The sequence below is a fragment of the Anopheles maculipalpis genome, chromosome 3RL, assembly GCF_943734695.1.
Source record: "Anopheles maculipalpis chromosome 3RL, idAnoMacuDA_375_x, whole genome shotgun sequence".
Lineage (NCBI taxonomy): Eukaryota > Metazoa > Arthropoda > Insecta > Diptera > Culicidae > Anopheles > Anopheles maculipalpis.
In genome coordinates, this window is record NC_064872.1 from 33,871,332 (window position 1) to 33,891,915 (window position 20,584).

Here is a 20,584-nt window from a genome sequence, read left to right on the forward strand (position 1 = left end):
CTTCGTGGTTTAACGACCTACTAGGTAATGCCCGGCCATCGAATGGCTTACTAGATTCGCTGATACCACGTAGTTGGATAGTCAGTTCTCACTGCGGAGGATCAGGCCGGATGGGCTTTGTACCCCGATCCTGTCGTTTAAAACGGCCTCCACGGACTATATCGAGACTATATTCTAGTAAAACGGAGCCAAGGAAAGTTAGAACTGGCCAGCAAGTTTGTAGAGCCAAACAGGCAGCATTGAAGCGTACCCTCACGTTAATATTTATGAATTTACTTTAATCTTTAGCAAACAATTTAATCCTTTTCGCCTCTAATCCGCCTGACGCCTGACCTACATATCTTAATCACAATCTTATGCGTTCTTTACCTCCTGTTTATGTCTTCCAACGTTTGAACCTCAAATCATATTGCTCTTGTGCGAACATTTCAATGTTCGGGCTCCATCTGCACTAACCACTCGACTCCACGAACCGGTGCAGTCCTCCATCTTACACACATTTAATTACGCCTCAAACTATGCAATTACATACCCAAACTATCTTCTTCTTGCTCTACTCCGTCCACAAGCAGCTCCGTTAAAAAGCGTTACCCGAAATTCCATTATTACTACCAACCATACTGTCAGCGTGTAGCCGCGTGCGCGACGAAAAGTTCATTTCAATAAACCGATTGTTGGCTTTTTCTAATTAAAACTCCCCAAAATCATGGTCGTTGTACTTCGTTCATCCACCCGTGCTGCATGGAAAACCGCATTCATTGCGGGTTGGCTATGTCGGTGATAAAAGTATTACAATGTTTTTCTTTGTGCGCTTCTCGTTGTACTTATCCGTGTTTTTCGAAAGCTTTTGCACACTATTTGCCGAAAAAGGGGGCCGTTTTTAAAGTACGTCTGAAACACGCACACACACACACTGAAAAACGCCATTCTCCCGCAATCTGAAAAGCAACCAACAACCCTTACGCTCTCTGCCCCTTTCGGTAAGATAACCATCTTCAATCCAATTACAATCGCGCTCCGTGCCATCGCTCGGTTCGAGGTAGTGTAGATTTTCTTCGCCGGCCAGTAGAAAGCCGAAAGCGACAACCCTGAAATTCTAGAAGATAATAACAGCATCAACAGCAGCATGCTGAAAACGTAACAAAATGCATTAAAAAAGAAAGAAAGCTCATCGCATCACAAACAACCTCTAACAGATTTTCAAGACACCGTAGCGCAATCTACAGTTTCAATGAGAATGGTGACTTTTCAGTAGAATTGCAAGCCACCGGTTTCCCACGGCTATGAGCAGCACTCGGTACACTCGCAGGTTGATCGTGTGTGAGTGCTACCACACGTTGCCCACAAAACCTATGATAAGGAACTGATCCATTTACGGTAACATCCATCAAATTTCCAACATTCCATCCAGCAGGTTTCGTTTGTCCCCTGTTTCTTTACTAGGAAAATGTTTTCGTGCTTCAAATGCAGACACTGTTGTAGAAGTGTGTGTGCACCCGTCGAAAGCAAAATATTCCTGTGAACAAAACAACGTACAAGCACGCTTTTAATCTCTGTTCTCGATTCAGCGAGACCAGTCAGCTTCCATACCGTGTTTCTTCTACACTCGCCTAAGCTTTCCCGCCTCACTTTCCCATTCTTCGTGTTGGTATGCTAGCTTTGCACAACGCGCTAAGTGTATTTTTCACAGTGGTGAAAAATATTAGAGAAACATGTTTCTTACGCTGTTCATTTTCTGCTGTTCTGACATGAAATTTAAAAAAAAGAAACGAAAAAAATGCAACGACCCAGACCACCGCTGGTGATGGAATTCGTCAAGCAAATGGAACTAGGTAGTGGATGGAAAAGCTTCAAAATTATAATTGCTTACCGGAGCCGGTGTTTTCGCACCACGATGATGGCGATGACGGGAGCAGCAAACATCGGCCAGATGGGGAAAAAAGCGAAAATTGGTGCTGATGAAATAACAACGGAAATTCAAGCCACGACGAGAGAGTGCGAATAGACCGAAAACCGCAAAACAACACTACTTGGAATTGTGCAGAAATTTTGATACGCATTTTGAGCAAGAGTATGGCTCTTGTGTTGATCAATTTTTCGTTTTCCATTGCATTAATGCATTTGCTTTTGAGAGTGTTTGTCGTCTGGTTGTGAGGTAGAATTTCGAACACATTTAAATTTAACTTATATGAGCTTTTCTTGTGTCCAGCAAACATGCTCAGGCATGATTAATATCCTTCCACAATTTTCTCCATGCGAAAATAAAAATAATCAAAAAGAAAAACATAATAATTTTCAATGTATCGAATACCGAGGTTATTAAAGATTCTCCGATATTGGAAAGCAGTTTGCTCTCAGCTTTTTCTATGTCAGTGCCTTATTTTTTTTAAATTCTTTTTGAGTTTTTGGGGTGAATTTATTTGTTTTTCTATGGCTGTCAATGCATGAATTTTTAATTAACTTTTCATTCCGAAAACTATACCTTTTTGATGTGGATAATTGGCTAGGATGTAAAAATCGTTCGCCAAAGAGAGAGAAATACATTGGCTTGAAATACATTGAATTCTTGTGGTTCAACTCCATTTTCGGCAAGGTACCTCATAAAATAATTGATAAAAGTTTTATGATTGCACAAAATAAAATAATAAATAATCTGTACAACCCTCAGATCAGTTCCTATCAGCGGACTGATCGGTCGTGTTGTATCCCCACCTCAAAAAGGGACCGAGCTGAGGAATGCCTCGCCGACCAGGGAGGAGGGAGGGGCTTCGTCAACCAGGAGGGGGGTATTGGTGCGGGGTATGACGGGGATGAAGGTGTGTCAATTGCACCATCCCCGGTCACCACTTCTGATTTTGATAAAGCCCCGCTACAGCTTGGTGTTGGGTCCCAATATCCCCTCCGCCATGGGTCTCCTTACACCCTGATCCTCCACTGCCTCGCTCCTCCAAGGGTCCCAAAACCATTTCTGCTTAGCGCCTCAAAAATGACAAAATCCGCCTCTGACAATTCTCGTCAGTACTCTATTGTCTCAAGCATAGGGTTAGATTTAAATTTAAGGCAATATTGTAAAAAACCTTGGTGGCTTAATCAAAAAACTATTCAAAATCTTAGCTCTACCCATTTGCTTTTGGATCCAAGGATCGTTTTTTCTTATTTTTGTATTATTTGCTGTTTTCCTTTGAGACTGGCAATTTAAGAGCTATGTTACTTGAGTTTTCTGTTTCAGCATTTACTTCAATTTAGCTATAAAACTTAAAATAAGGTCATTAAAAACGAGAGAACCATTTTCTCGATGATTATCAACACAGCGGACAACTGTTCTGAACTTTGATCAGTTTTTGAAAGTGTCTGGAGCAATGCCAAACTGCACATCAAGCTGAACAAAAGCCATCATTCGCAAGAAGTGATAAACTCATTTCCGATTTCCCGTTTTGCAAATTAAACCAGCAAACTTACTCACTTGGTCCAGCTTTTCTCCAGCAGTTGGACCGAACGAAACGCACCAAAAATTAAAATTTATTCAAATCTGTTGAAATCTGTCGAACGAAACTGTTATGCAAAATCATTATTCTTTAGCTGCAGGAATCGTTTGGGCGGAAGGATGTCGGACGTCCGGCCAAGACTCGGCGGAGTGTTGAAAATAATTAGCAACTCTCATTACACGCCAACTGGTACCCGGCTTGGGGTACCATTACCCTTAGTTAAGCTCCAGTCTTCAACGTCCTTCCTGTTTACGGGCATTGGAAAGTTTTTTTTTTTCTTATCGCTCTCTCCATGCACCACCGTTCGCTAGCATATTCCGGACATCTCAAGCACTCCTGGACAAACTTTCGGTCACTTGCTTTTATATTGCCGTCGTACACCAAAAATCATAGCTTTTGCCTCCTTTATTTGTGTATGGCTTCTTCTTTATGCCTCATTGCAATACGCTTTTTTTCGTGCACTTCTTTAAGACTTTCATTTCATGTCTGCATGCTGCGGAATTTGTGGTTGCTCGTTTGTTAGTATCAAACGCTAGACTTGCCAAACAAAAAAAGACTTTTTCAAAAAAGTAGAAGAAGTTCAGAATTCCTTCCCATCGCATCCACAGCATAATGTTTGCCAATTGCAGTCGACACTCGTGAACTTTCACTCTCGCTGCTGGTAAATATTTAATAGCATTTCCAAAACCTCTGCTTGTTTGTGCTTTGGCATATGTTCGGACGAGAGAAAAGTTTCTTTCCATACTTAACCACACGGCACGATGTTCTTATCCTTATGCTTTTGCACAACGCAACGCGAAATAAGCAACCCACCAATGATTTCAAATATTCGCTGTGAAATGATTCTAAAGCATAACGAAAAGAAAAATTCAAAGAAAATGTGAATACCCTGTACCAGGGACAACAAGACAAACACGAACCCTACACAATACAACACCGTCGTACACTGTGAGATTGCGGCTGTGGATATTCGTTATTTAACAATGTTTGGCACGAGTTTCCGGCAGGAGTCCGTCCGGCTGTTTGCACTCGCACAATGAGTGCCCGGGACCGGGACTCGAAGTTTAATCGGCCGGTCGGACACAGGAAGAAGTTGTTAGCGTACCGGGTTTTGTCGGGTGTCTTCGTTTGGTCAAACAAAATCAACACACCCAAACCAACGGACAGTGTGGCAGTACCGCCTATGTTATTTTTGCTTGCCGTGCTTTCTTTCCTGTGCGGCCGTGCTATTCAGATCTGATTAAGCCGTTTGGTTCCTGCCTGATTGCTCATTAGGCACATCGGCCACTTAATTATGGGGAATGATAATGGGAGAATAAAAGAAGGTGCTGGTACTGTGTTACCGTGCTTACTGTCGGGCTTTTGAGATATTTTAAAGTATGGCACGATTTTAAAGTGTTTTTATGGGTAAAGAAATGACTTATAATTGGTAATAAATAAATAATTTTCAGCTCTCAAGCTTACACCTCGACCTTAATCTCTCAAACTTGTATTTCTTAATGACACTTTAAGGCCATAACTCCATCTCAGTTTGAGCCTTTTCTCTGTCCATATGGATGGCTTTAAAAAACTGTACGGGCTAGATCGTCTGGTGTCATTTTCATAACATGACCAGCCCACCGGAGGCTAACGAGGCTAATTCGTTGCACAATACGGTTGATTAGAAATATTCTTTGAATGAGCCAACAGTCTTGTGACAATGTTTCACACTGCAGGACTGGTATCAAAACACATAAAAAGGACAATTTAATCAGCTGCGAAAATCTTAAATGCAATGATCGATAAAATAGGCAGCTAAGCATCTCCAGATATTGTAGAAAATGCTGTAGAAACCAAGATGATAATAATGCTAGATTCTGATATCCACTGTCAGAGTCCTACACTGTACTACAGAGGGGGTTGCCTTTGCCAAACAAGCATAAGAACATATAAATCAAGCAAATAAAATCTCTAAGAGCAAATAGTAATTCTCTTCTTCTTAACCAACTCATTGCTGTTCTTTAGCTTTGCCCTAGGTGTGTCCTTATCACATCTTATCAGATTAATGTCATAATTGTACGCTTACCACAGTGTCCACCAAAGAAACCTTATCCATCGTAATCGGATATGATATCGCTTATAATATGCAATCCATAACCACTAATTAACGTTGTCTGACTTGCAAATGAATGCGCTGGAAATGTTGGCAAACCCATCACTGTGCGTGGCATTATTAGCATACCAGCATTTCCATGCTTGCCGCGCAACCACAAGATCGTGGAAGAAAATGATCAACTTTGACACCATCAATCAAACTATTAACGAAGCCACAAACACGGTTTAACTCTCGCACCTACAAGCACCATTTGCAAACGTAAAACTAATTGCGTGGAAAATGATAAACCACAGCAGCAGCATGATGTAGTGTACCGAGCGAAATATCCGTAGAATATCCTTGTTGGTGGGCTGTTCTTGTGGTATGATAATAATATTTTGTTCATGTTTTTCCTTACTCTCATCACTTCTAATCTACTTCTCATCGCATCACGCATATTAATCTCTTCCAGCAGACAACGCACATTATGAAGAATTAGTTTCTCATCCTAACTTCGGTCTAGGGAGGTAACCTTCCGGTCGTAAACTTTAATCGCCGACAGCCGGGCTGGTAGTTATGGTTATCAAATGCTTAGGCCTCGTGTACCTATCACCTTCTAACGAGTGACCTGTGCCATATCGTTTCATTCTATTAATCTAATGATTGTTTCTCCTGAACTGTATAGATCCACCAAACCGGGAAGTGCCATTTGAAGAACACTACGTGGATGTTACTGGAGCAGGGATTGCGAAGCGGCTGTATCCTTGAAGACATTAGCATTACGTCTATCATCTGCTAAACGATACCATAATCAGCATAAACATTCACAACCGGTCCGAACCATCCAAAAAAATGAAGGCAAGGCTATCGGTGCGAAAAGGAAAACTGCCATAATGTGTACATTGAAGACCTTCCGGTCAAATGTTGGCCCAATGAGGTTTTTTTGTTGTTGTCGTGGGAGGTTAGCCAAAAGCCATAGCCAGCCGTAACCGTAGCATTTTGTGTGAAGCTGCCAGGACACTTACAGTTGACCTTCCCAGTATCCGAAACCTGATTTTCTGATTGTTGGAAATCATCACCAAATGCGGTGGTTGCGGTAAGTGGTTCCAACATAGGGAGCGAAGATGGAAAAGGGGCCGTTCTTTAAGAACAAACGGCCACCGTAAAGCGCCAGCGCGTGTGTAATATGAATTTCATGAAGTCAAACGAACTGTAGCATAAAAAATACGTTACCACCAGCCCTGTGCGAATACGGTAAAAAGTGCGCGCTATCCGAGTACGGCAAGTGACCAAATATTTATGTTGCGATTTTTGTTTCCTTCCTCTTTTGTCTAGCGTGGCGTAGCGTTTTTTGTGGCCTATTTTATGTGGCCTATCCAACTCACAGTTCGTGTGTTATGTGGCGACTGTTTTAATTTTTCGTTATTGTACGCAATTTCTTTCTGCCATCTAACGACGATTCGTGTGCATGGGGGAAAAATCTCGTTTTCTATGCTTTCCTCAACTTCTAGGCTCCGGACAAAAATCTGTTTATTCTAATGTCGTTCAATGTACGCATTCAATAAAAACGGTACACTTCGACGGTTGATGATATGTTGAGCACTGGCAAGAATGAAAGTTCAATTTAAAAAAAACGACACAAAACGATGATAACGAGTCTTTCATCAGGGCCAGGTTATGATGTATTTAGTTTTTGTTTGCCCTTTGGGTGTTGTACAATTTATTTAAACAGTAGTTTGTCCAAATGGCCTGACAATAAATCTGTTTATTTTGTTTGTCTGAAGCAATCTTCTTCTACTTTGGCTTAACGACTTCCGAGGTCACACCGATCATCTAATGGATAACTAAACTTGCTGATACCAAGTCTGACGTTGGATATTCTGTCCTCACTACGAAGGAACGGGCCGGATGGGCTTTGAACCCTGGTCCTGCCGAGTAAAGACCGGCGCGGCGGTCATTTCTTCCACCAGGCCACCCATAGTAAGCAAACTTCTTAAAATGTAAACCAAGTATGTTTAGCTTTATTAAAAGATTTAAATTAAAATATAACAGATCTCATTTCCACATTCTACCATCGAATAGAGCATACCATAACATGTTGCCAATATACCATAAATTATGCCATAGCATTGCATACAGCATAATATATTGCACGCAGCTTATTGTATGAAATATGGTATACGCACTTGGATGTTCACTGTTATACGAAGCATAAAGTGTAGAACATTACTTGACGAATTGGTGGAAAGTATTATGAAATATCTGTTATTACAGGTACAAACAATACATATTTAAGCAATTATCGTTAGTCATACGAAATTGGAGTTTTGGAAAGCGAGAGTCGTAGCGAAATATTAGAAACTTATTATTTTGTTACTACCACAGCTTATGCTATTTCTTACATAATTTTTAGTTTCATGATAATATGTCCTATTTTTTATGTGATGTTTAAAAACACTTTTCATGTATGCATTTACTTATTTTATACTTAAATTACTTTATTACTTAATTTGGCTCATTGCATTTGCTACAAAAAATTCATTTTTTTGTATTTCTTTCAATATGCTCATCGCCGTATGGCCGTTTAGTTTGAAATAATTCGGGAAAAAATTCTTTTCTCACAACAAATGCGCAATATAAAAACATGGAACGCCTTGTATCAAGTACCATCAAGACCGTCATAAATATAGGATTGAACAGAAATTTTACATATTTATTTATTTGAGTATGACGGCTTTACACCGTATTGTCAGAAATTTTATTTATTTATTTATTTTATCATGAACAATTGAAACTAATAACGCGGAAAATTTTTTTCGTCACTTTTTCGATTTTTTCGATAAAATCTACGCTTCTTATCTACTCGGCAATAACTTATATAATCTATCGACAGAGCAGAGAGCAGAGCGCTCATTTTATTTTTTGTATTTTTTTATCATTTAAAGGAGCTTTAAAGCTTCATTTATATCTAAAACAAACAATACGAAGCGCGTTGTTATCAACGGTAAATATTTTCATAGCAAACAGGATTAGCTCATGCTTATTTTTATCTATGTACAATCTTCCAATCAATCCTGCCAAATTTTCAGTAATCTTTCGACTAGAAGGTCACATAAACTCGAACGAAACCGATCGGTGGATATCGATAATTCTCTCCAGCTAAATACATTCCAACCGAAGAAATCTGCCAGTCAATACTGATGGCATGTCGATAACTTCGAGACCAGAAGAACTGAAAAGCCTATGAGTGCATTTTAAGATGCATCCATACATGCTGGAAGATTGTGTTGATGAGCTCTTTACGTATGCAAGAAACACGACAATAACAAAAAAACCAATGCACCAAAGCTTCTGTCTGAAAAACTCCACAAAACACCTGGTGTTCGGGTGCGTACGTCTGGCATGCTCTCGGAACGCGCCGTCACCGCCACCTAGCCCATGCTTTCCTTAAACCGGCCTGAAAGACGGTCGTCCGGCCGCGCGTCAGGAACGTTAAACAATATCCAATCAAATTAATAACAACCGCACGAAAAAGGATTCCACCACAGCTGGGGACGGGTTAGAGAAAGAAAAGGTTGAGCTGAAGCATTTTTTTTCCTTATCCTTCTGCGTTTGTCACGCTTTTTGCTGCTTCAAGGGATAGCAGAGAGTAAACCGCACCAGCAGCATGTAAAGCAAGCATACAAAAAAGAAAGATTGTTGAAATAAGCAGCATGCACCAGGCTGATCCTTTTCATAAAAATGACCATACAGAAAAAAAGGAGCCTCGATACACTCCGAAACATCACGATCGAAGCTGGGAAGCCACAAGAAATCAAAGGCCACCTTCAGGGCAAGACAGACGCCTGTGGGCAATTCCTTTTTCTTCTGTTGCTGTTAAACTGTTGCTGCTTGGTTCGCTTTTACGATCTCTGCTGGTACGACCCGGGCACGAATGATCCACAGCCAGAATGGTGGTTGGCAACGTAAGAAGCTGCTGTTTGCGAACGGTTCCAGTCACAGATGGTAATGAAATAATGCACCTTCCTTAAGATCTTCTCTTGTAGATGCTTCAGCAGCACGACAAAAACACTTCCTTAGAAACGTTTACCGAAACGGTGGATGTGTTTGTGAGTAGAACAGTGTGAAAGATCCCGAACATAATGGCCATCTTCTCGATCGGCCGAACAACGACTTTGCTCTACGACGGCACTAAGGATCCTTTCCGTACTCTGTGCAGCATTAAAAAAGGACACTTTCACGAAGAACAGCTCAGAGCGCAAAGAGCGATTGACCTGAAAACCATGAAAAAGTGAACCCAACCGTCTAAGTGCATTCGACATATTTTTCAGGAGATGCAATTTGGATTCCTTTTTCTGCTGCATCTTCTTGCGACCATATTTCACTCATCTCGTATTTAACGATCTTGAGTTTCTTAAGGGAGCTGAGCTAAGGACTGCTGTTTTTCTATGGCGTTTTGATCCTTAATTTTTCTTGCAGCTTTGCTTTGGTGTGGCTTAGAAGATCCTCTTTCTGCTTCTTGCTTAAGCAAGGCAAACGCTCGCTGCATGGTGTGACTTGAACGTAATTTGATTTAGTTAGGTCCTTTTGCTGGTTCTCTCTCTCTCTTCCTTTGTCAGAATCTCTTTTACACTTCTATGTTATAATGCTTGCCTGTTGCGCGTGCACACTTTATAACAAACACCATCTGCATTAAGAGTTCATTTAGAAGACCTTAGCTGCAGGATTTGGTTTGGCGCAAGTTGAAACCAATAAGAAATAATTAGTTTTAACAAGTGTTAACTTGGCAGGAAGCAACGTGGTAGAGATCATATTTGACGACAAGTATGTTTTACAGGTTTTTTTAGAGGTAAGACTCCTTTAAATTTCCTCCTGCGAAACCGCTGCACCTTATATCGTGTGAACTCGGTAACGTAAAGTATGTAATATTCGTTATTTGATTGTATACAGGGTTTTCAACGGTATTATTGACACATTCAGCGCGTTATAGAATCGTTCGAGCATACTATTGACTCGTTCGGCGCGCTATTGACGTCTTCGGATGATTGTATTGATTCGATCGGCAGTGCTATTGACAAAATATGTATATAGTTTTTTAACCGGGATATTTACATACTGCCAAAACAAAAGTGTCATCGATTAGAGCGCCGGTAAATTGTTATTTTGCAAGTGGCAACTTGTTACTGAATCCCAGGAACAGCAGGAGAAAAATGTGTCAACCATGGGTTGTCGATAGCACTCAAGGGCTGCCGATCAAATCAATACAATCATCCGAAGATATTGTATTGATTTGATAGCGCGCCGAACGAGTCAATAGTATGTTCGAACGATTCTATAACGCGCTGAATGTGTCAATAAACCAGTGAAAACCCTGTAAGTCTCAAAGATTACCTCGTTCGTTTCAATGTCTGTTATAATTCCAATGGACTTGTTCTGTCTTATGATAAATGTTGTGTAATTTCTTATGGTCGTTCGAAAAGTAAGATCAAGCATGATTGCTATCTTTGTGGCTCTAAACTTTGCAGAATGACTGTCACAAAAGATCTCGGAGTTTGACTTGATGAAAATCTTCCTTTTCAAATTTATATCGATAACACACTGAATGAATTGTATGTCCTCTGAAATGTACGATCCCTTGTACAGTGATAGTGTTCCATATAACATCCGGTGCCGATTACTTATTCTCAAGTGTCTTAGAACGAGCAATCCTCGTATTCAGTCATACTTTATCGCCTGCCACCTTTTCGATGATCTGAATGTTCCCGCATTCCTTTACTTGATTAAAATCCATACTCCTTCACTTCATGTCTTCATGAATTCTCGTTCCTCCTGGTTTACTAGTTAAAGTCCTTGTTTTAAGAAGATATTCGTTAAACCGTAGTGGCAAACAAAATAATAATTTTATTCCTCTAAAACTGCCAGGCCGTATTGATAACAAATTTGTAATAAAAATAAATAATAATAAAAAAAATAATTATGTAAAGTTGTTCGATTAAGCCATTTTACCAGATATTTTATCAATTTTTCAAAAAAATTCCATCTTGTAAAAGCATGCTTCGAATTCTTCTAGAAGTTTTTATATATTTCTGATATGCTCAATGTTTTCAGTACAAAAAATAGGTGTGAGCAAATCCTTTGTCTTAAAGATAGCTTGAAATATTCTAAAATAACTGTATCACTTTACTGGGTCGCCCAGTAGAGTGGTGAGGCGACATAGGCGCCAGTCTTCACACGGCAGAACCGGGGTTCTCATCAGCTAGTCAGCTAGTGACCTATTAGGTCGTTAAATATTAAAAAAAAGAATACGAATGTCCAGGGATGTCCCATCTCATATTTCATCACAGCATCGATGATGTCTACAGAGATCTAAAAATCTTATATATCCTTCGGAATTCTTATATATCTTTGGGAATATATCTTGGGAACTGTTGGGAACTACTGGCGGCCAGTATATTAAACTATAAAATTTACCATATCGTAGTGATGATTTTCTATATTTTCTATATTCTAATATTTGCATCAAATATCCTGGGTTTTTATCCAAACAATCCATTTAGTTCCAAATAAGCTAGAGCACAAACAACCGCTAACAATACCACGGAAGCACATAAAAAGCAAAGCCTTTCTTCTCATTTCAACGATCGCTCAGAGCAGATGCATCCGACATCGAACGGCCATCAGGATTCTGGATCAATATTTGACACACCTCGTTCTAGAGCGCTGCCGTGTATCGCATCCGCATTCCAACACTACCTAAAATTTAGAGGTGTTTCGAGCAAGCTGCGTAGGAATGTGTTTCGCCCGTTTCATGGTTTCTGTTTCATAGGGATGAAATAACTATGCTCCGATACTTTTTTTTATATCTCGTCCTCTTTTTTTGTTTTCTCCTTACAACGCCGAGGATTGATCGATCCTTTTTTCAGAATACGATGCTGATTGAAATCTGCTGCACCCTGCCAGAAGCGCGTGCATGCTGCTGCTAGTTCCGCAGCAGGTGGTGTGATGGTGGCGGTAGTGCTGATGTGTCAGTGAAGGAATTTTCGCTTCCTACATTTGGTAAGCTGCATGGTGTAGAAAAGGACAGCGAAAGCACAAGAGCCGATCGATGGATAAAAGCAAACAGGGCAAAATGCAAAATAAGAAAAAAATCTAACCCAAAATCCACCAACAATCATCGAAAGCGGAATGAAAGAGATCGTGTAAAACAATCCCAAAACCAGTCCAGGAAACACCTGCCCGTGACGAAAATTGCTTTAAAATGTAGTTGCTTTTTTGCTTTGCTTTCTTTTCCTGCCATGGCCTTTCGGCAATGGCGCGTGGTGCCGATGCGAGTGAAGAAGCTGATGGCAAGATGTGATGAACAATTTATGAGGGCCATTGGGTGGGTGGAGGAGGAGAAGGGTATGGCGATGGGGCGAATAAATGTTGGTACATGTCTGCTATCAGCGTTGCCAAAACTTGAACGTGCGTGTACTCATCGGAAGGGTTGGGGCTCAAGCAACGCAAATACGCGTTGCTTAACCAAGGGCCTGTCACTGTCGGGATGGCACGTCATAAGGGTTGTTCTTTTAAAGCCATCTTTTACTTAGCAAGGAGAATGGAGTAAAGCAAATATTAAGCAGCAATTTCACTGATGTTCATTATCGATCATCCTCATGCGCTGAAGATCATGCGTGCCTATGTTGTGTGTACTGCAGAAAATGAGAAAGAATATTTCATAGCCAAGTGCGAGCCATTTGTTGACGACGTGTCGTTTTTTTAAATCCGGTTCATTTAAAATTTAACGTCTTGAAAAACAGTTATAGTGTAGCTGCATTAAAGGATAAGTATTATTAGCCTTAAACACATTTCTTCATCACTTTACTATCAGCTTAATAACGTCATCAGGATGTCTTTTTTGAGCCTTACTTTCGAAGTAGTTCTGTGAACTAGGAGTCTCTGGGAGCTTTTTTAGGCACCCACATCGAAGCATTTCCTTTTGTTTCTTTGCCTTTAATGAGTTTTGTTACAATTTTACTTAAATATAGTCAGGAAAATCTCTCTAATTTCATATAGAAAACTATAAAATCCATATGTACATATCGTTCTCTAGAATTCTCTTGTAGATTATTGTCCATTATAAAAATGCTCACATGCTGCTTAATGTCGTAAATTCTTCTTGAGATTGTTTTTTATGCATTCTGCCATTCTCGGCACACGTCCTTAAAAATACTTCCTTATTATTTACAAATAAACCCACCCGAAACGGGCAAAACCCATTTGGGACGAGAAACAAAAACGACAAAAAATCATGAGACACGAATACACTCACCTTCCAGCAGGCCTCAGATGCGATCAACTCGCACAGGATTTTCTCTTCCGTTGCTACCTACCTCTCATGAATCCGCCCATTCTGCCGCTGAGGATGCTGGCTTTGGCACCATGTAAACCACGCATTCCACCAGTTGTCGAAAGCTTGGATTTCTTCAGCTACAGCATCCCATCTGTCATTACTTTTATGACGGTTGATTATACCTGCTCAAGAGTGGTTTTGGGGCGTTCGCCACATCGCTTCTTCAGATCCTTCCAACTCCCAGTGTGTCTGTGTTGCACGTTCCGTTAATGTGGAGGTCGAGTTTGGGTGCCAATGGGTTACCGATAAATCCCATGGCCGTTGCGCGTGTCCGTTTGCCATTCAATTATCACCGACCGCTCGTTGGAATCGTTTAGCACAAGCGTTATGTTGGGACACCGTTTTCATACACATTCCCGTCAGGTACGTTCGAATGCGGAAAATGAAGCGAGCGTTCTGATAATTGTTTTGCTTGATTGTGCCTGAAATTCCGCTGTGACAACAATGTTGCAAACGAGTTTTCATGCGACCGATAAACCATCACACATGTTGCCCCAAAAAGATGAACTTGAAGCAGTGGTTAAAAATCGAATCGTTCAACGATTAATTTAATGATTGGTAGTGCCATCTACCAAACCTATCCAAACAAAAAAAAAACACGTACCAGATCGTGATGATAATGCCAATGATAAAAGAGAGCTAATGAATATGTGAACTGAAACTGATGGAGTACTCACAACCCACTCGCAGGCTAAAGCACACTGCAGGAAAACCAGTTAAGGGACATAAAAAAAAAAAACTACCCCAAAATATTGAGGCCACTCGTTTTAATTACAGTTTTCACTTCGTTGTTGCAATCGAAAATGATGGACGACTCGATTTTCCCGTGAGCCAACAATACTGGTTTGTTCAGCTTTTCCTCCACACGTTTGCATTGTTCTGGCAAGAACTCGAACGAACCAGTCAAACCAGGCAACTCCGTTGCCAGCATTACCAATTGGCATGTTGAAATTCTTCGCTCCTACCTTGCGTACTCGTACCGTTAATCACTTAATATTCGAGTTAGTAAATTGGTGCACTTTGAGCATTTTTATTCATTTCTTCGCTTTGTTATGAACAATATAGGCTGAATTTATTTTTAACTCATGTTTGCCACATAAAAGTCAATTAAAAAGAGATGTGTCTTGTACGCGCAGGATCGACCGCTGGCTTTACTTGACAAGAAACATTACTATTGGTGTCATCTTGTGACGATGTCAAGTTCACCGTCAGCGCAGCGTTGATCGATTATCAGAAGACGGAAACATTCAGCAAGTCGTGAGATGGAGATGATAAATGATGCCTCCCTGTGGTAGTGTAACTTTCTGGTGGTTTCCGGTTGCACTGGTTACTGATTGTTCTAAGCAATTCAATTTGAGGACAATTTGAAAGTCAAGCTTGAAATTGCTAAGAGGAAGTTTTAAAATTAGAGCACATACGCTAGTTTTATATTTATTCCGGTAGAATTTCCTGGCTATATTGCACAATATTGATAGTTGTTTGTATTAAATGTTCAAACTTCATCCTGAAATTGTTTTCTAAAGCAGTAACAATTTTCAATGTATTTAAATTAGAGCTTCCGTACAGCTTCTAGCTTCCTAGCCTATCTTAGGTTTCAAATCATCCCCAAAATCTACCACGCAAATACATCCCTCTTTCAAATCGATTGCCCTGAAACCACTTCAACGTGGTGTACTGAGAGAACTTACCACCAGTCAACGGATCTATTCTACGGCATAGTACTCGCTAAGCATCCCTTAGCGTCGTTTGCTAGCATCGCACGGCAGGTGTGTGAAGCATTAGCTGGGTAATCCTAAGTTATGAAAACACTGGCACCATAAGACCACCATAGTACCCTTCTTGATGAGCAAATAGCCGACTTGGGAAAGCTTCGTAGCTTTGGTTACTCCCGGAAGGAATAACTGTATTCGGGTCGTGCGGGTTTAGGTTTTGCACCGTTGAAAAGTGTTTCAAAAACTTGCATTAGGCAAACATTGGCATAGAAGCTGGTGGTTTATCGATTTTACTTGGTTTTATGCTGTTAAGTTACTGCAGCAATAAATGTTTCAATCCGTCTGTATAGGGCAGACTCTTTTTTCGGAGGAACCTTCATTGAACAGTAGCTCAAATTACATATTTAAAAATGCATTGCAGTTTATAGAACACGTCTTAGAGGATGATCACCAGAAATCCATAAATAGTGACCAAATGAAAGATTAATTAAAATCAAAGCACTATGATCTAGTTCAAGATATTATTGTTGAGCTAGAATGACCTTTAGAATGAGCGAATCAATAACGTTCATTCATTTTAGTTCGTCGCTTTTCCATTGTCTATCAATCGCGTAGAGTAATTATTAATTGTGTCTAGTTTTGACTTCGTTCACCATATACGGGAGTCAGTTGAGAGGATAGCTAATTGAATGATCGTAAAATGATCACAACCAAGCGTTATTTCATTTATTTTTCTATCCAGATAGAACGGCCTGGCCATATTGCTACATTCAAGCATTAGAACTACTCCTAATAGTACTAGGGATTGCATAAAAACCCTCTCCAGGCTATTAATTTAATCGTATCGATCATTTAATGGACTAATTACTTCGATTTAAACTATGTCAATTACAACTAAAAAAAACTGAATGTCTACACTACCAAAATTGATTTTTATTTTTTGATAATAAGTCAAATTTTTTAAAGTTTTTATTGCAAATATTACGAAAGTGGTTGGTTCAGTAGCGGAGCTACAGCAGCACTGGAAGCACTGGACATTTCTGACTGTAACATTTGACAAAGGGGTTTAAAATGAATTATTATGCAGTAATATTATAATGTTGGAGCAATCGAATTATATAAAACAAACATGTTCCGAATTTTAGAATTCCATGAACTTTTAACATGAATAAACATTCAACTGAATAAACTCTATTTTTATGATTTAAAAATATTTAGAACAAATTCTTCTTCTTGGATGCAACGTTCTGTAAGGTCACACCGGCCATCGAATTGCTAATTAGAAGTATTGATTGAGTTGGATAGTACCTCCTCACTACCGAGAAACGCTCCGGATAAGATTTAAACCCCGGTCCTGCCGTGTGAAGACCAGCGCCGCTATCGCCCTACCACCGACAATGCTTCCTATAATAATCAAATTTAAATAAACTGTAAACATCATAAGACTAAACCTAAATTAACCTTCGTAGAAGAGCATATTTAGATGGTTTCGGCACTGCCTGTCGTTTGATCAAATTTCACCCTGGCACGTGATGCAGCCCGGCCATCCCGCTGACCAACAGTTGTCCATCTGGGCAGCTGTCTCGCATCGCACAACCATCTTCTTCACTGTCTCTAGCTTCAAACGCAAGCTCCAAGAGGCCCCGACCGTGGTGCCACGTGCCCTAGTCACCCATAGCCATCGGGGTAAAGAAAAACAGGAAAAATTAAGCACTGAATACACCCAGACGCGACGTAATTTGCTTGCTGCTCGAGATCGGTTTGAAACGATCAAAAAGTGTAGCATCAATTAAAGCCTTCGTCGAGCTTTGAAATAATAATCAAACTCCAACTGGAAGGGTTCGAGTGCTGACAGCAAAGGCGACGCAAGGATCCTTCCTCGTTCTCCGTTTGGAATAATATTTTTTATCATTATGCTTCGGTTGTTTCCACTCATTCTGTCGTACCTGGAACGAGTTTTTTCAAGGTAAAATAAACTGTACGACGAAACCCCTTAGATAAAGGATACATTTTTGCCCCATTAAACCCGTTGGAGCGATTTTCGGCCTTAATTTCGTTCGATCTTCATCATCCGCTGATACCACATGGTGGGCGTAGGAGGGTTCCCATTGAACGGTTTTTAACAGCTGGGTTGTAATGAAAAATGATTGCAGCGCAATGTGTGTGTTTGAGACCCTAGCAACTAAGTCATTTTTGTTATACTGCTCTTGTTGCTATTTTTCTTGCTCAAACGTTTTTTGTCCCGGCCAAGAATAGAAATGCATTGCTCATTTTAATTCAACAAAAAATGCAACCAGAAACACATTTATCTCCACCTTTATAAACTATTTTCTAAAGGAACGCAAACACTTACGATGGTGTGCAGTAAAGTGCACAACAGCACCTAATTACAAATCTGCAATCTAAAGGGGAAATTGCCGTTTACGACGCCTCTCGATCGTTTTTGTGCGAAAATCATCCTGATTCTTCCTTTTTTTTTTTTTTTGGTTACGAAAACGTATAACCCCTAATTTAAGTTGTCAAAGTGCAAAAGCAGTGCACCCTGCATTAACCTGATCCTCGCATCCCGCAACCAGTATATGTGCAATCAAACGCACCCTCATGCTTCTACTGTAAGGGCGTATATCGGATGCAGTTTGAAAGAGAATCACAAACCCCGAAATAAAACTGAGGGGCGCCCAACAGAAAAATGGAAAAACACAAAAGTGAAGAGAAGAAGATGGAGTCGCAACCCCGAAAAGATCACCGAGAGAACTATTACTGCTTTGTGTTTGAGCTTCCTGGCACAAGAAATCTTATCCCCGATTCTGGCTCGCTGGGGATGCAAACCAGATCCATGCTCGACAACTGATCCTTCGAAGTTTCACCGATTCACGATCCAGACATCGTTCAGAGAGCTTCTATTACCCCGGCCCCAGGAATCTGATCACACACGCACCTGCCGTTTAAGGCCGTAATCGTACGCGGTGCAGCTTAATCGCACAGTGTTTTCGGGTGTTCCTTTTTCACTTTACTTTTGCGCTATTAGCAAGTTGTGCATGTTCGGTGCATTTTCGGTGCTTGCGTCCTGCAGGCAAGGTTCCTCTTGCGTTCACGATCCTCTATGTCTGACACGCTGCACCTACAGCATCGTGCATCAACGGTACGCTTGGTGCAACGAACTTTCGGATGCACCATTACATGTATCGCCCCTCGTCGGCATGCCTCGTTTTATCAGCGCTGTGACTGTGTTCAACTCTTTGCTTTAAATTGCTTTTTTACAACGAAAACTATTCGCTACCGCTGGGATGCGAGGGCAATTATTTTCGTTCCAAATAATCATAAACCATCGTTCTGGAATTTGGCATTGATTTGTGGGTCGGTTGGTACATATTCATCCTCATTCTGGAAATGGATTCGAGACTGATCGAATGACATCTTTCATGGCCCCATCATCGCGGGAGGAGATGAGCTCCAGGGTGAAAGTCTTCCTCCAGCGGGAAGAGGCCACCCCGAACGCTGCATCATTCCGCGGGCGGGACGAGTTTTATTATGCAAATAGCTCGTACCGCTTTGCAATGGGGCCGAAAGGGTTGCGGCTTCCTTAATAAATTACATGTAATTATGCATACATGCCGATTCATTTGAATATTAGCCACGTAATTGGTTTCACTTCTGGAGGCCCTTTGCCGCAACGATACGGTCGCCGAGATCTCACTTTTCGGTGGATCACTTTCTTTACCCGTGGAAAGAATTTTGCAAAACATACACGCCGAAAACGAATTGATCAAATCATCGTAATTGTCCGGATGAGTGGTCCGTTTGTTCTCTCTTGTTCGCAACGATTTGAATTGCTTTACGCGGAATGTTTTCTTGTCTTCCCGGTTGTAGAGTGAGGTTCATAAAATGTCGAAAAACAATTTACTATGGTTAGATTAGATTATGATTGGGATACTTAAGAAAATGTCATAAAGTAAAGATAAAACATCGGACCTTCACCGGACAATTCAGACATTGAAGGAGGAGGAATTTCGGTTGATGAAATTGGAGTTTGAGCGTTAATGCGTCTGCAAGGAAACTCGAGATTTAAGAGTATTTCTGCAGCAATTCAAGTACGCCGTGCTGTTGCAGCGCCAAACATTTTTTTAGAAAACTTTCCTATTAGTATAATAAAAAGGAGATAATAAATTAGAATCTAATCAGTTTAAAGATTTAACCAAACTATTCATAATTTTTTAAAGCAATATGTAAAAAATGAAAATCCACAAATATTGAAAAATATATAACTGAATGTCATGGTTGATTATTAAGCAATATTTAATCTATACAACAATGAAAAGTTTTTATTAATTTATCATATAAAGTGTAAGGACCAAATCAACAGTGCGTCGCAGTTAATCCGTCACAATAAAAACAAATGTTAGAAAAGAAGTAAAGAAGTAAAAACCATAAAAACTGTAAGGAAAAATATTATACAATAAATTAAAAGTGTTCATAAAGCAGCAAAATAACCAAACAAAATGGACCAGCTAAGCATTGAAAAAAAAATAAACAAACTTAAACACAACTTCGCGGTGTGCAGATTTTAATATATTCCCACGGTTCTGTGCACACCAACAAGGATGTAAACCATTACAAACCACGTTTACCACTTTACTATCCATTCCACACCGTGTGGTTAAAAAAAAGAAGCAATGCAGTAAGGAAAAAACAATAAACAAAAAAACTGCATCCTTTTCACACCACGACCAAACGTCCACGCGGCTCGGCAAGCTAACCAAGATCCGTACTGGCACAATATTCGAAACAAATACCAAACAATAAAAACCAGTGGAAAACAACACAAAATGGCTAAAGACAAGAAGCACAAAACTTTTGCGCTAGTTAAATGCCGACCTCGTTTTTTTATTATTATTTTTGATTCGCCAGTGCGCGTGCATCC

At 40.2% G+C, this 20,584-nt stretch overlaps 2 protein-coding genes across 3 annotated transcripts in view; both read left to right on the forward strand.

Annotated features, from left to right (window-relative positions):
- LOC126565236 (protein SCO1 homolog, mitochondrial) overlaps positions 1-20,584 on the forward strand; it is a 379,954-nt gene that overhangs the window by 286,779 nt on the left and 72,591 nt on the right. The window lies entirely within an intron of this gene.
- Positions 1-20,584, forward strand: part of LOC126565134 (elongation of very long chain fatty acids protein AAEL008004-like) — a 588,598-nt gene that overhangs the window by 140,648 nt on the left and 427,366 nt on the right. The window lies entirely within an intron of this gene.